The sequence below is a fragment of the Cnephaeus nilssonii genome, assembly GCF_951640355.1.
Source record: "Cnephaeus nilssonii genome assembly, chromosome: 3".
In the NCBI taxonomy this organism is placed as follows: domain Eukaryota; kingdom Metazoa; phylum Chordata; class Mammalia; order Chiroptera; family Vespertilionidae; genus Cnephaeus; species Cnephaeus nilssonii.
The window spans coordinates 31,904,865-31,921,914 of NC_137074.1; the positions used below are offsets into that span (position 1 = coordinate 31,904,865).

At 44.3% G+C, this 17,050-nt stretch overlaps 1 protein-coding gene across 1 annotated transcript in view; it reads right to left on the reverse strand.

Annotated features, from left to right (window-relative positions):
• The window catches only part of PLD1 (phospholipase D1), a 200,954-nt gene extending 186,670 nt beyond the window's left edge, over window positions 1-14,284 (reverse strand). The window contains exon 1 of the mRNA XM_079766495.1: window positions 14,170-14,284. The gene's annotated coding sequence lies outside the window, so the exon portion shown is untranslated. The remainder of the gene's footprint in view (window positions 1-14,169) is intronic.
• Window positions 14,285-17,050: the final 2,766 nt, after the last annotated feature.

The following is a 17,050-nucleotide window of genomic DNA, read 5'->3' on the forward strand; positions in this document are numbered from 1 at the left end:
AATCCTATCTCTATAAAATACTAGAATCAAAGATTAAATTGAATGCAGTTGAAATATGAAATGTTTGAAACCAATCTGTACCAGCTAATAGAAAAATAGATAAAAATGCATAACTCAGTGTATTCCTTTCCTCCCAACCATATCCCCAAATTCAGAACCACTATAACAGCTAAAAGAGAATTAAACAAATCTCATTTGTCACAATGAGAAAGGATGAAGTAAAGAAGCTCTGATATCACATCGTTCAAAGCCAGTGGTGTACTGATAAATGCTTACCTAGCTCGGGGCTGGAGAGAAGCCCTAATTGTAGTGTTTGCCAATTCCCATGGTGTAAATATTCCCACCATCACTGCTTTCAAGCTCTCAACATGTTGTCACTTAACTTCAGTTTGAGAAAAGAGATGTGCAGTAGCTATAGTACTTTTACCATATAAAACAACAGATGTAAATAAATTCAAGAGCATAGATACCAGCAAATTTAGTAAAATAATTAGTAAGTGATGACTCATGGTATGCGGTCCCTTCTCCCTGCCAGCCGGCCCCAATCGGGACTGGGCGAGATGGCCAAATAGGCCCTGATCACAGGCCAGGCCAAGGGACCCCACCAGTGCACGAATTTGTGCACTGGGCCTCTGGTAAATAAATAAAAACAGGAAGAAAATCAAATTTCCTAGTAATGTCAAAACACGCACCTGAAAATATAGTAATTCTCAAAGGCATAGAGTTAGTTCATTCTCTCTCGTTGTAACCAGCTTTCTTGCCAGAAATCTTTCTATTGATTCTCATCTCTAGGGTCTCATGGAATCCCACAGTCACCCAAGAATTCCTCCTGGGAAAAATGCATGTATCCTTCCTCTGTATTCCCCTAGGAACACAGCTCCCTATCTACTCTAGTATTAATACAATTTGCTTTATTTATTGATATTGCTCCTGCTGGATTTGAAGTGGAGAGGGGAGGGTGATGTGTGAAAGAGGGGAACCGAACATTAACTTACTTGTTGCAGACCACATGGTGCTAGAGTACTCAGTATATATGAATCCAAGATCTCTGGCTCCTAGGCTGAGGCCCATAGTCATTATTCCTCCCAGGGAGGACCTGTGGGGCCCAATGGTACCTTACAAACCTCACAGACCTTCTTTGGCTAGTTACTGCCCCAGGACCCTGCATTTCCAGCCAAGGCAGCTTTGGGTTGGAATTGGGGTGAGGTGAAAGTTAGAGTCTTGCTCCATGTTCCTAGCTTTGAAATATTTAGCATCTACAATATCCTAATAGATGGGTTTTTCCCTTAGGATAATAGGATTCTGGCTGGATTTCCCTCCCCCCCCCCTTTTTTTAAATATTTTTGACATCACAATCATATTAACACCAAAAATATATTTATCCTCAAATCCTGTACCTTTATCTTAGCTTATATGTTTTTATTACAAAGTGGGAATAAGAGTGAGATTTAAAAAACAATATCTAAATTTCATCTTTAATTTATTTTTTCTTCTAATTTTAGGCCCTTTTATCAAATTTACCACCTTGGGTGCTGCATATTGATACCATTACTCTGCTCCAAAGCCTGGATCCTTCATCCCAGTCCATTGCTACCTCCCCAATTGCTTTATTTCAAAGGACTCCATTATCATAACTTGGGTAGAGAACACTGCAGAAAAAGGACAATGAAATGAGTACAGCTGCTAATCAAAATGCCACAGACTGTCAAGTCCACATCTACATATCTATTTGTAAGAATAAACAGCACAGTAGAACAAATAAATAAGTAAAACATTAGGCATGAAAACATTCTTTTCTGGAAATGTCTATATATTTTGAATGAAATGAATTGCACTATCTTCCTTCATCCATCAATGCCCCCTTTCATTCAGCTCACACCTATTGTGCACTACAATGGATACAGCAGTCCCAGAAATGACAAAAACATAGTCTGTGACCTCAAGAACCTTGTCCTCTCACAGGAAAGATGGATGATAAACAAAATAATTGCAAACCCAGTGATTCTAATGTCATGCTGTATATGAAATCCATTAATATAAAAGTGATGTAAACAAACACAGACTCAATTGTTATGAAAGATCCCAAGCAGGGGCTAAGAGTTCCCTTGTCCCTAGACTCTGTTGATTAGTAATGGTTTTAAGCAACATGAAGATCACTTCTGGAAAAACCAAATGAAAGGTTATTTTCAACCTCTTTGGCATGTCAAAGGGTATATTAATAAGTAACACATGGATCCTGAATTAACAAATTAGAGACAGCTGAGGAGACAATCCTATGTAAGAAAGAGGGAATATGCAAATTGACTGTCACACCATCACAAAGATAGCAGTGTCCACAGTGGAGGCAGGGATTCCGTAACACAAGATGGCTGCACCCACAGCGGAGGCCGAGTTCCCGTAATGAGTCTTTTTTTTTTTAATATTTTATTGATTTTTCACAGAGAGGAAGAGAGAAGGATAGAGAGTTAGAAACATCAATGATAAAGAAACATCGATCAGCTGCCTCTTGCACAACCCCTACTGGAGATGTGCCCGCAACCAAGGTACATGCTCTTGACCGGAATCAAACCTGGGACCTTTCAGTCCGCAGGCTGACGCTCTATCCACTGAGCCAAACCAGTTTCGGCCCGTAATGAGTCTTAAAAGGAATCAGCAGGGACCTGAGGCTGCATGGAGCTGGGCCGGGGCAGGGGACCTGAGCCTGCGCCTCCCCTGCCTTGTGGGGCTTGACAGGGAACCTCAGGCCACGACCCCCACCTCGGCGCCAGGCCGGGGGACCTCAGGCCGTGTCCCCTGCCCCAGCACTGGGCCAGGGGACCTGAGGCCGTGCCCCCATCCCAGCGCCAGGCCGGTGGACCTGAGGCCATGACCCCGTCCGGCAGGGCTTGACAGGGGACCACAGGCTGCACCCCCCACCTGGTGGGGCTTGACAGGGACCTCAGGCCGCACTGCCCGCCCTAGCACTGGGCCGAGAGACCTCAGGCCACACCCCCCGCCCCAGCGCCAGGCCAGGGAACCTGAGGGTGCGCTGGGGGACCTGAGGCTGTGCCCCCTGCCTGGTGCATGGCCAGGGGACCTGAGGCTGTGACCCCCTCCCAGTGGGGCTTGACGGGGGTGGGGCTGGCCGGTTCTGGATCTCGCCCAATGGGGGTGGGGCCAGCTGGGTCTGGGTCCCTTGGCACACCCTAGACTCTGACAGGAGGAAGATTTTCATGTACATTTTAATAATTTTCTTTCATCTCTGACACTTCTATTATAGAGAAAGGGCAAATAGCAATATTAAAATATTTCATCTAATTAATCCCCTTTTAATGTGCACGAATTTCATGCACTGGGCCACTAGTTTTCAATAAGGAAAGGCAGAGGGTGCCTAGAGAATACTGCTTGCCAGCCATAACCCATGTGGAACCACCTTCGTGCCCCAGCAGTGAGTAGCACAGTACCTCCCAGCAGGCTCCCAGATATCTGCAGGGAGCACATGCCACCAGAATGAGCTCCAGCACCAGGTCTCCTCACTAGCCCACTGGAAGCCAGCATCCTAGGATCCGGCTCCAAGACCCCACAGTGAGTGCAAGCCAAGGTGAAACTGTGCCCCAGTCCCAACCTGGATGCCAGAACCATGCTGATAGCTTGACCCAGAGCCACCTGGTGCCCTCTCCACCCTGAACCCTGGGACCTGAAGGTGGGGTGACCCAGAGCACACCCCACTCTGGGCCACAGGAGAACAGGGACTGTGCGACCCAGAGAAACTGATGCCCACTCCACCCCAGCCCCCTGGATAGCCCTGCTGGGGTGACCCAGAGCAATCCACACCCACTTCACCCAGGTCCAGGAGGGGTGACCCAGAGCAACCCAGCACATGCATCACTCAGGGCCATAAGGGAGTCAGAACTGAGCAACCCAGAGCAACCGCACTTGTTCCACACCAGCCCCCAGGACACTCCTGCCAGGGTCATCAAGAGCAACCCAACGTGCATGTCACTCTGGGTGACAGGAGAGCACAGACAGTGACCCAGGGCAACCCGCCCCCCACACACACATACTGAGGAAGGGTAAATGGAGCAACCCAGTGCGTGTCTCATTCCGAGCTATAAGAAAGTGAGGACTGTGCAACCCAGAGCAACCCACACCCATTTCTCACTGGCCCATGGGATAGTCCTGCAGGGGCTACCTGGAGCAACCCAGCACACACCACACTCTGAGCCACAGGAGAGCACTGACGGGGCTACCTGTAGTAAGCTAGTGTGCCCAACCAGGGGCCATAGGTCTGCGCTGCAAGTGCACTGCCAGAGGGACCTAAGGTTCCACTCTGCCACAGGTGCTGGGGCCGCACAGCAAATTGCATGCCAGAGAACTATGGGTCCTCACAGGAAGTCGCACACCAGAGGAACTGTGCATGTGCTCCCACCACCCTGAGCATCTAAGCAAACAACTGAGGGACCAGATCCATGAGAGAAGGGGATACAACTCAGAGCAGAGACAATAAAGGCATGAGACTCAGGGCAGACTCAGCCTCTGGGCTAACGATTTCAAGACCATTGCCCTGATAGGGTCTTCAACCACAAGCAGGATGCCAAGGGCCAGAAAGAGACAGCAAAAATGGGGAGACAAAGAAACAACCCCAAAGGTAAGAAAAGGAGGAAGCATCAGAAAAGGAAATAAATGAAACAGAGGCATGCAATACATCAGATAAAGAATTCAGAGTGAGGGTTATACAGTTCATAAACCGGATGGATGAGAAAATCAACAACTTATGTAAGAATCAAGAGAAAATCAACAATGATATAGTTACAATAAAAATCACGATGGAAGGTTTCACCACTAGACTAGAAGAAGCGAAGGACGGAATTAGTGAGTTAGAAGATAGGGCAGAAAAAAAGCATCCAATCTGAACAGCGATTGCAGAAAAAATTAGAAAGCAGGAGGAGAGCCTAAGGGAGCTTTGAGACAACATTAAACAAAGTAACATACATATAATAGGGGTGCCAGAAGGACAAGAAGAAGAGCAAGTATTAGAAGACCTATTTGAAGAAATAATGACAGAAAACTTCCCTGATTTGGGAAGAAAAATGTCACACAAACATAGAGAGTCCCAAACAAGATGAACCCCAAAAGACACACACCAACACACATCATAATTACAATGACAAACATTAATGACAAAGAGAGAATCTTAAAGGCTGCAAAAGAGAGACAGAGAGTTACCTACAAAGGACCTCCCATTAGATTATCAAATGATTTCTCAGCCAAAACACATCAGGCCAAAAGGGTTTGGAATGAAGTATACAAAGTAATGCAAAGCAAGGGACTGAATCCAAGAATACTCTATCCAGCAAGGCTATTATTCAAAATTGAAGAGGAAATCAGGAACTTCACAGACAAAAAAAGGCTAAGGGAGTTTATCACTACCAAGCCAGCAATGCAAGAAATGCTAAAGAGACTGTTGTAAAAAGAAGAAATAGAAAGGGAAGGAGGAACACAGGTATAAAGAATAAAAATGGCTACAAACAAGAACCTATCAATAATAACATTAAATGTAAATGGACTAAATGCTCCAATCAAAAGACATAGAGTGGCTGAATGGATAAGAAAACATGACCCATATCTATGCTGTCTACAAGAGACCCACCTCAGAACAATGAATTCACACAGACTGAAAGTGAAGGATGCAAAAATATTTTCCAGGCAAATGGAAATGAAAAAAAAAAAAAATGCTGGGGTAGCAATACTTATATCTGACAAAATAGACCTCAAAGTGAAGGCCATAACAAGAGATAAGAAAGGCCACTTCATAATACTAAAGGAATCGATACAACAAGAGGATATAACTCTGGTAAACATATATGCACCTAATGCAGGAACTCCCAAATACATTAAAAAAAAAAAACTTCTGGAAGATATCAAGGGAGAGATCGACAGCAATACAATCATACTAGGGGACTTTAATACCCCATTGGCATTACTGGATAAATTCTCTAGACAAAAAAATCAGCAAAGAAACAGAAATCCTAAATGACTCACTACATCAGATGTACTTAATTGACATCTTCAGAACATTCCACCCCAAAGCTACAGAACATACATTCTTCCCAAGTGCACATGGGACTTTTTCAAAGATAGACCACATATTGGGACACAGGCAAAGTCTCTTCAAATTCAAGAAGATTGAAATCAGATCAAGCATCTTCTTAGATCATAATGGCATAATATTAGAAATAAACTACAATAAAAATAACCACAAAAATTCAAACAGTTGGAGGTTAAATAGCATGTTATTAATCAATGATTGGGTTATCAAGGAGGTCAAAGAATAAATAAAAAAACATCCTGGAAACAAATGACAATGAAAGCACAACAATCCAAAATCTATGGGACACAGTGAAAGCATTCTTGAGAGGGAAGTTCATACCATTACAGGCCTACCTCAAAAAAAAAAAACAAGAAAAAAATGGTAATAAATTATCTAACTCTACAACTTAAAGAATTAGAAAGAGAGCAACAAGAAAAGTCCAGAGTGAGCAGAAGGAAGGAAATAATAAAGATCAGAGCGGAGATAAACGACATAGAGACCAAAAAAACAATACAAAAGATCAATGACACCAAGAATTGGTTCTTTGAAAGGATAAAAAAGATTGATGAATTTCTAGCCAGGCTCACCAAGAAGCAAAGAGAGAGGATCCAAATAAACAAAATCAGAAATGAAAGAGGCAAAATAACAACAGACCCCACAGAAATTCAAAGGATTGTAAAAAAATACAATGAGCAACTCTATTCCAACAAACTGGTCAACCTAGAAGAAATGGACATATTCCTAGAAAACATACAACCTTCCAAAACTCAATCAGGAAGAATAAAAAAACCTGAATAGGATGATAACAATGGAGGAAATTGAAGCAGTTTTCAGAAAGCTTCCAGCAAACAAAAGCCCGGGGCCAGATGGCTTCACAGGGGAGTTTTACCAAACAGTCAAAGAAGAACTAAAACCTATTCTCCAAAGACTATTCAAAAATTCAAGAGGAAGGAACACTTCCAAGCTCTTTCTATGAAGCCAGCATCACCCTAATACCAAAACCAGATAAAGACACTATAAAGAAAGAGAATTAGAGAATTATAGGTCAATATCTCTGATGAACATAGATGTTAAAATCCTCAACAAAATCCTAACAAATCAGATCCAGAATTATTTTAGAAAGATCAGACACCATGACCAAGTGGGATTTTTTCGGGGGATGCAAAGATGGTACAATATCCGCAAATCAATGAATGTGATACATCACATAAACAAATTGAGAGATAAAAATAACATAATCATATCAATCGATGCAGAAAAAGCATTTGACAAAATCCAACACCCTTTCTTGATAAAAACTCTCACAAAGTGGGAATAGAGGGATCATACTTCAACATAAAAAAAGCCTTATATGAAAAACCTACAGCCAACATCATACTCAATGGGCAAAAACCAAAATCATTTCCCCTAAGAACAGAAGCAAGACAGGGATGCTCACTCTTACCACTCCTGTTTGAAATAGTACTGGAAGAGCTAGCCATAGCGATCAGACATGAAGAAGAAATAAAAGGTATCCAAATTGGAGAAGAAGAAGTAAAACTAAAAACTATTTGCAGGTGACATGATATTGTACATAGAAAACCCTAAAGACTCCATCAAAAAAACTACTAGACTTAATAAATGAATTTGGCAATGTAGCAGGATACAAAATTAACACCCAGAAATCTATGGCTTTTTTATACACCAATAATGAACTCACAGAAAGAGAAACAAACAAACAAAAAAATCCCACTTACCATTGCACCAAAAATTAAGATACCTAGGAATAAAGTTAACTAAGGAGGTAAAAGACCTGTATTCGGAAAGCTACAGGATATTGAAAAAAAGAGATAGAGGAAGACATAAACAATTGGAAGAACATACTATGTTCATGGATTGGTAGAATCAACATCATTAAAATGTCCATACTACCCAAAGCAATTTATAGATTTAATGCAATCCCCATTAAAATACTAATGGCATATTTCACAGACCTAGAACAAACTCTCCAAAAATTCATATGAAATAAAAAAAGACCCCAAATAGCCGCAGCAATCTTGAAAAAGAACAACAAAGTTGGAGGGATCACAATACCAGATATCAAGCTATATTCCAAACCACGGTTCTCAAAACTGCCTGGTACTGGCACAAGAACAGACATATAGACCAATGGAACAGAACAGAGAACCCAGGAATTGACCCAAGCCATTATGCTCAATTAATATTTGACAAAGGAGGCAAGAGCATGCAATGGAGTCAAGACAGTCTCTTTAATAAATGGTGTTGGGAAAATTGGACAGATGCATGAAAAAACATTGAAACTAGACCACCAACTTACACCATACACAAAAATAAATTCAAAATTGACAGAGGACTTAAGTGTAAGGCGAGAAACCATAAAAATCTTAGAAAAATCCATAGGCAGCAAAATATCAGACATATGTCATAGCAATATCTTTACCAATATACCTCCTAGGGCAATGGAAACTAAGGAGAAAGTAAACAAATGGGACTACATCAAAATAAAAAGCTTCTGCACAGCAAAAGAAACCATCAACAAAACAACAAGAAAGCCTACTGCATGGGAGAACGTATTTGCCAATGTTATCTCCAATAATGGTTTACTCTCCAAAATTTACAGGGAACTCATACAACTTAACAAAAAGAAGATAAACAATCCAATCAAAAAATGGGCAAAGGACCTAAATAGACACTTTTTGAAAGTGGACATATACAGAAGGCCAAGAGACATATGAAAACATGCTCAAAGTCACTAATCATCTGAGAGATGCAAATCAAAACAACAATGAGATACTATCTCACACCTGTCAGAATGGCTATCATCAACAAATTGACAAATGGCAAGTGCTGGCGAGGATGTGAAGAAAAAGGAACCTTATGCACTGCTGGTGGGAATGCAGACAATGCAGCCACTGTGGAAAACAGTATGGAGTTTCCTCAAAGAACTAAAAATGGAACTCCCATTTTACCCAGTAATCCCACTTCTAGAAATATATCCCAAGAAATCAGAAACACCAATCAGAAAGGACATATGCACCCCTATGTTCATAGCAGCACAATTTACAACAGCTAAGATTTGGAAACAGCCTAAGTGCCCATCAGCAGGTGAGTGGATTAAAAAACAGTGGTACATCTACACAATGGAATACTATGCTGCTGTAATAAGGAAGGAACTCTTACCATTTGGAACAGCACGGATGGATCTGGAGAGCATTATGCTAAGCAAATAGCCAATCAGAGAAAGATAAATACCACATGATCTCACTCACTTGTGAAATATAATGAACAACATAATTTGATGAACAAAAATAGATCCAGAGACAGAGAAACATTTAACAGACCTTCAAACTTCAGTGGGAAGGCAGGGGTGGGTGGGTAAGAGATCAATCAAAGGACTTGTATGCATGTATATAAGCATAACCATTGGACACAAACACTAGGGGTTGAGGGCATGTGCTGGGGGGTGGGGGTGGCCGGGGAGAGGTCAATGGGGGGAAAAGGAGACATATGTAATACTATATGTAATACTTTAAAAAATAAAGAATTAAAAAAATAAGTAACACACCAAAACTTGTATAAAGACCTGAGAGAGGTTTTAGCACCCTGACTTTTCCTTCTGTGCTCCCTCTTTGACTTCCTCCTCTCTCTGCAATTGTTTCTCCCTCCCTTTCCACTGTTTTCCTTTCCCAGTGTTTATTCCTTATTCTCTTTCCCCCAAATGTACGGCCTATGAAAGCCTACTTTGAACAAAACCACTGTTGAATCCTGAACTTTGATTTTCCTGTTCTTGATATAAAGTTTGTCAGTTTATGCTCTTAGAAGTCTCTCTTTCTCTCAACAAAAGAATCGACTAAACGAAATTATTTTTATTTCCCTGTTGCTCTTGGCTGATTTTCTTATGTGCGTCAGAGGCTTTTAAAATGTTCCCAACTCTAGATCCAAGAAGCTCAAAAAATGATTGAGGACAAAATAAAAGATTCCCCACTTTCAAAGGGGAGCACAGGATCACAGGCCTCACCAACTATTGGGGAAGGAATCCAGGATTGCGGAGCCCTAACCAGCAAGACATCCATGGTCTGCACTAGCTTCTACTCTGTCTGCCCCTGACATCATCGAGGCCCTTAGTTAGCAGGTTAGCTCCAGGATGATCATAATGATTGGCAAATACCGTTGCACTCCTAAATACACATCCTGGTCTCCTCAGACCTCCCAGGATCCCTGCCCCAACCTACTCACAATCAAGAGTTAAGGTTTGGCCCAGTAGAGGGTTGCCAGGACCCTGCCCTAACACTCTCAACCCAGGACACAACCACACTCCACCTTAATTTCCTCTTCTGAAAAATAAGGGAGTTGAACTGATTGTCTATGTTACACTCTGACTGCAATGATATCAAGTCATCTATCCCTAAGGATAAGGACAAGATAGGAATATAGCAACCTGAAGAAAAAAAAAAGTTTATTTGTTAGAAGGGTGGACTCTCAGGTTTCATTTTTCCGGTGATAGACGTCCCAAAATTCTGGATTCAGGCTTCCCGGAATGGCCTTATGATCTCACTGTGCCTCAATTACCTCATCTATAAAATGGGGATGTGTGCATTTATTTTCAAAACAACCTTGTATTAAATGTGTTCATGTTGTAAAATGCTTGGAGTAGTGCCTGGCACACAGTAAACACCATATAAGTGTTGATTTAAATAAGCAAATCATTTTATTCTGTCGCTGCAATGTTTGTACCATAAATTCAAAATTTAAGAAACGTTCACAAGAGGAGGGAAAAAAAAGAACAGTGACACTATGAAACTTGTATATTACATACACTGTTGTTCAATAACCCAGCACTAAAACATCTGGGGTCCAGACTCTACAGTGCACTGTGAATTTAGGGAAACTAACACATTGTAATGCATTCCCACTGCAACATAAGATAACCATTTGTATGATTCCTTTTCTAATCAGAAATGCCACAGTTGCTCATGGGAAATTTAGGTTAGGAGTTTCTCATTTTAACCCTGCAATAACATGTAACCACACCCAGCAGGAGAATACATTTTATTTTGTGGTGCTAAGACTTAAAGGATTGTAAACAGAAAACCAGGCCTAGCACAGCTGTACTTCTTTAGTGAAAACAATGACCCAGACTAACGAGAAGTTTAAAGGGCCATATCTTACGTGCTGAGTCCCCTGGCGTGAATCCTCAGTAAACACCTAGAATGGAGAGGACATTGCTACACCCACCAGCTAGCTGGATCAAAACTGCTTTTGCTTACCAAATAGGTGCCACAACCTGAACTCACGCATAATTCAGACAGGTGCTATTGCACTGCTAAAGGAGACAAATTATTCCAGTTTCCCATTAGATATTAAAGGGAGGAAACTATCAACAACGCCCTTACCTGTTTCTACCTCTGGCGAGCGAAACCTCACCATAGCTTTACATACAAATTGAAATAGCTCACAAGCGTATTTTAGAATAATAATGTATTAGAACTTCCCTGATGGAGATGAGGTCACTAAACACAGTCTAGTGATGGCGTTTCACCTTCCTCTTTAAAAGTGCATTTCAGCTTTGGGAAGAGACACAGACCTTGCTTAGTGAGAAAACTAAAGCCTGCAATGCAATCATTACCATTAAAATGTTATTAAAACCCAACAAGAAATGTTTTTAAAATATATTTTTATTGAGTTCAGAGAGGAAGGGAGAGGAAGAGAGAAACAGAAACATCAATGATGAGAGAGAATCATTGATCAACTGCCTCCTGCATACCCCCGAGAAACGCACACGCAGCCTTGGCCAGTGTGGCTCACGTGGTTGAATGTCTCCCATACACCTGCAGGTCAGCAGGTTCCATTCACTATTAGGGCACATGCCTGGGTTTCAGGTTTCGGGCTCGATCCCCAATAGGGGGAGTGCAGGAGGCAGCTGATAGATGTTTCTCTCCCTCTCTGTGTCTCTCTCTCTCAAATCAATAAAAACATATATATATATACTAGAGGCCCGGTGCATGAAATTCGTGCATGGGGGGGGGGTCCCTCAGCCCAGCCTGCACCCTCTCCAATCTGGGACCCCTAGAGGGATGTCCGACTGCCCGTTTAGGCCCGATCCCGGTAGGATCGGGCCTAAACGGGCAGTCGGACATCCCTCTCACAATCCAGGATTGCTGGCTCCCAACTGCTCGCCTGCCTGCCTTCCTGATTGCCCTAACCGCTTCTGCCTGCCAGCCTGATCACCCCCTAACCACTCCCCTGCTAGCCTGATTGATGCCTAACTACTCCCCTGCCATCTGATTGCCCCAAACTGCCCTCCCCTGAAAGTATGGTCCCCCCCCAACTGCTCTCCCCTGCAGGCCTGGGTCCCCCCTCCCCAACTGCCCTTCCCTGCAGGCCCGGTCACCCCCAACTTCCCTCCTCTGCCAGCCTGGTCACCCCTAACTGCCCTTCCCTGCAGGCTTGATTGCCCCCAACTGCCCTCCCTTGCAGGCCTGATCGCCCACAACTGCCCTCCCCTGCAGGCCTGATCCCTCCCAACTGCCGTTGTGTCCACATGGGGGCATCCATCTTGTGTGTTGGAGTGATGGTCAATTTGCATACTACTCTTTTATTAGATAGGATAGAGGCCTGGTGCATGGGTGGGGGCCAGCTGGTTTGCCCTGAAGGGTGTCCCGGATCAGGGTGGGGGTTCCCTTGGGGCGTGGGGTGGCCTGGGCGAGGGGCCTGTGGTGGTTTGAAGGCTGGCCACGCCCCCCGGTGACCCAAGTGGAGGCCCCATCAAACCTAAATGAGCGCCATGGTTCGTAAATATTCTGACAAATATGGTAAATATTTGTCCCTGGTGTCCCTTAACTACTCACACTTTTTGTATGGATTGTGAATTATACTAGATCCAGAGAAGACAAATTGGGAGCTCAAACAACTAGTTAAAAGGTTCCCAAACAACACTTGAGTTTGTACTAAGGCTGAGTACAACCTCAAGCTAAAAGCCCGTATACAAATTCACTTGTATGTATGTGACACAACATTGACTACTTAAAGAGACCCTTACTCAGATAGGCAGTGTGTAAATATGGGGTCTGTTAACAGTTCGTGCTTTCGACTCTTCATTCTTCAGGCTTTCATTGCACACCATTAACTAGCCCATTTAACAAAGCGCGGAGGTCTCTGCGGACCTAGTCTCCCGGAGGCCCTCTGAAGGCCCACAGAGAGTTATCTAAACCGAAATTGGCAGGCCTGGCAGATAAGGTTAACGGAACTCGCCACTCTGGGGAAAGACGTAGGAGGGGTCAAAAGCAGAAACCCTGAAGGTCCTTGTGAATCGACTTGCATTTAGCACTTTAGAGAGGAAGGAAAGGCGGCAACAATCCGAGATTAAGAGAAGGCGCAAGTAAATATAGGCGTGGCGGCAGCTCTGGACTGATTCTACAAGGCCAGTTCGGAGGGCGTTACGAAATCCTGTCAAAACTTGGAGCCCCGCGCTCCCGCCGCTGAGACCGGGATCCCAAATAACTTTGAGTTGGAGCGAGAAAAACAGGCCCCGCTCCAGGCCCCCGTGTCCCCTGTCCCGTGCTCCGCCTCGGCATCATCACCTCCTGACGCCACAGCGAGCAGCTGGGTGGCCGCACGCCCAGGACTGTGAGTCTTGCAGGCTGGGCTCTCAGCCTGGGGTCGCGGCACTTCCCGGCGCGCCCGCCACCCCTGTCACCCCACAGCGCGCGAACCCGGGCGCGCGAGAGGACCTGGGGGCGCCAGACACTGCGAAGGGGGGGGGGGGGGACGTCGGGGTCGGGTGGAGGGTGCATCCAGCAGAGGGTGGCCCCGATCTAGGCCTGGAGCCAGGGTGGCTCTGCGCTCCCGCAGCCGCCCGCCCCGGCGAAAGTGCGCGCCCAAGTTGCCGGCGTCCGCTCCGCTGGAACTGGACGGGCTGGGGCGCGAGGGAGGCCCCATGGCCCCCGGGGAGGCGGATCCCGCGAAGCCGCACGGCGCTGGCGCCAGCCGCTGCCGCCGCTGCCAAGGTCCCATCCAAGTTCAAGGGGCGGAGGGCGAGGCCAGCGGAAACCAGGCTCCCGCGGGAGCTCTGCGCGCTCGGGCCGCGGCGCAGCTCCTACCTGAAAGACCAGGAGGCCGTGGGTGGGCGCCTGTGTGGGGGCGGCTGAATCTCCAGGCTTGAGCACAGCTGGCACAGCTGGAGACGCGGGAGGAGGGAAGGAGGAAGGGCCTGAACTGGGACCGGGTTCCGCGGCCGCCCGGAACTCACCACCCGGATTCGCCGGGGCAGGGGTGGGGCGAGGCGGTTCTCAGTCCGGGTGCCAGTCCGTAGTGCAGGCTGTCACCCCCACGGAGCTGACAGGCTCAGGTCACCTGGCCTCTGGCCTGGTCCTGGGTTCCTATTCTCTTTTTTCACAACCTTTCATTATGTCAACAGCATCCATCTAGGCCCTAGATTCTAGGGGATGCTAATTAGCACTGGTATCATTCATTTCAGGTACTCTTGAGCCGCCAGGCGCCAAGGCACTGTTCTAGGAGCTTTGCTTTTATTATCAAATTCTGATCTATTGCAGCTAGTAGGCACCCTTAGCCCACTTTACAAGTAGGGACACAGCTGATACCAAAGGTGAAATAACTTGTCTGAGGTGACAGTTTTAAAGGAGGGGCTTTGCTTGTAAGCCTTCTTCCAAAGCCTAGAGTAGGCATTATGGCTGATTTATGGATGAGGAAGCCAGAAAAGTGAAGCAAGCTGCCTACGGTCACCCAATTTAGAATGCAGGAGACTGGAATTTGTGTCTTGATGTCTTTTAAAGCTCCAGCTAGGTATAATTCAGAAATCTTAGCATAAAATAACAAATCGAGAGTAAAACATGGAGAATTCCCATTGCACCCATGGAACTGCTCAAGTACAGCAAGTTGGTTGTTTTTAGTCTACTTAAAATAACGTCTCAAGAAAAAGAGAACCAGTTGTCATGTGGCTGGACTAGCAGCCCTTTGGGAAGATAGTTTTGAACAGAAGCCAGCTCTAGCCTCATTACACAATAATGCATTCCGCCAAAGCCAAAGGAAGCAATCGTGTCCACATGCACCAAACGGTTAATAACGATGGCCACTTTAAAGCACTTACTGGATATTGCACACCAAGACTGGCCAAGTTACATAATGTCTTACTCCACACATGGAACTGCATGAAATGAAAAATAGAATATCCCAGTCCAAAGTGGGGGTGGATGGGTGACCTTATAGTCTGGAACTCTGTTTTCCTGTAACCTATAGTTGCTCAGCCCTCCTTGGACTACATTTTTCTCTCTTGAGCACATCTTTTCCTAATGATAGAAGAGTCACACAGCCGTCACTCTTTCCTTGTTGACAGACATGATTGATGTCTTTTAAGTCCTATGATACTGACAGATTTTTACAATTAAACACAAGGCCCCCTGAGCATAGAGAGTATTGCCTAAGAGAAGTTTGGCAAGTGTAAGATAAGCATGTTACTGAAAGGCTGAATCCCCTTGCCTCCCCTTCCTTCTCAAGTTTTATTAATCACAGATGATTTGGTATTATACACACAAATAGCTGCACTCTTACAAGCTTGTCTTCAGAATTACAGTGCTTTTGATTGAGAAGCAGCAGGCTATAAAATTGCATCCCAAATTCCTATGTGACATTAAAAAAAAATACCATTTGGCACTAACCTACAACAATAGGTCTTTTAACTATAAGTAGAAATATAATTATTTAAGTGCCCTCGTAATAATTGAATTTCTGCTTGCTTTGAGCTAGAGAAATAAAATAGGAAAAGGTCATGTGTTGCTTAGAGATAAACTTAAGTGATGGACTGCCACAGATAAGTTTTAGATAGACTATGTAATTATTTCTATTCCCCTGAGAGATTTACTGATTGTTGGAGGTTGTAATTTTTCCAAATCTTGTATATCTTCCGAGATTTTGTCAATGTAAGAACCTCCAAATCTATAGAGAATTTTGATAAATGTGTATTGGAGCCAAAAGGAGGATATGCCTGGAATCAATATCTCAACAAACTGAGAAAATGCTTCAGAGTATGGCAATTTGTGGCTTCTTTTCTCTATTTGGACTTAAGGATAATTTAAGGAAGATTACATGCATGAAGGTGGGGGAAAGCAGGTATAAGTATTTGCTCATTTATAAGTCATAAAGTCCACTATATTGCAGGCACTCTTTTGGTAGCTGAAGATACTGCATGAACATAACAGATGAATTCTGTGCTTTTCTGTAGAAGGACAGACCTGAAATATGTCAGAATATGATGGGTACTATGAAGAAATATGAACCAAAGTAAAGAAAAAGACCAGAACTTCTGGGGTGGGATGGAAGGAGATTGACAGAGATGGCTTCTCTGAAAAGGTGACATTGGAGCAGAAGAAAAGGAACAATCTTTGCCAATAAATGTCTGGGGAAAGAGCATCCAGGCAAAGGGACTAGGAAGTATAAAGGCCATGAGATAGAAATGTGTTTGGTGTTTTCAAGGGAGAGTAAGGAGGCAAAGGTGAAGAGAATGGAGTGAGCAAGGAGCAAAGTGATAGAAATGGGCCCAAGGAGTGGCAGGGAGCAAGTTCCTAAGAAAAAGGAGTTTGAATTTAACATTAATTAATATGAAAAAGGCTTTGGGCCAAAGACTGACATAATCTGACCTTTGTTTTAGAAGGACCACACTAACTGCTATATATATATATATATATATATATATATATATATATATATAAAAACCTAAACGACTATTACGACGGGTGGACTGAACTACCGGTTGACCAGTCTGTATGATGCACACTAATCACCAGGGGGGAGAGGCTCAACACAGGAGCTGCCCCCTGGTGGTCAGTGCACTCCCACAGTCAACCTCCCATGGCCAGCCAACCTCCCACGGTCCCTTCCCCCAACCAGCTGGCCCCAATTGGTCCCGATTGGGACCTGGCAAGACGGCCTTGATCAGCCCCAATCACAAGCCAGGCCGAGGGACCC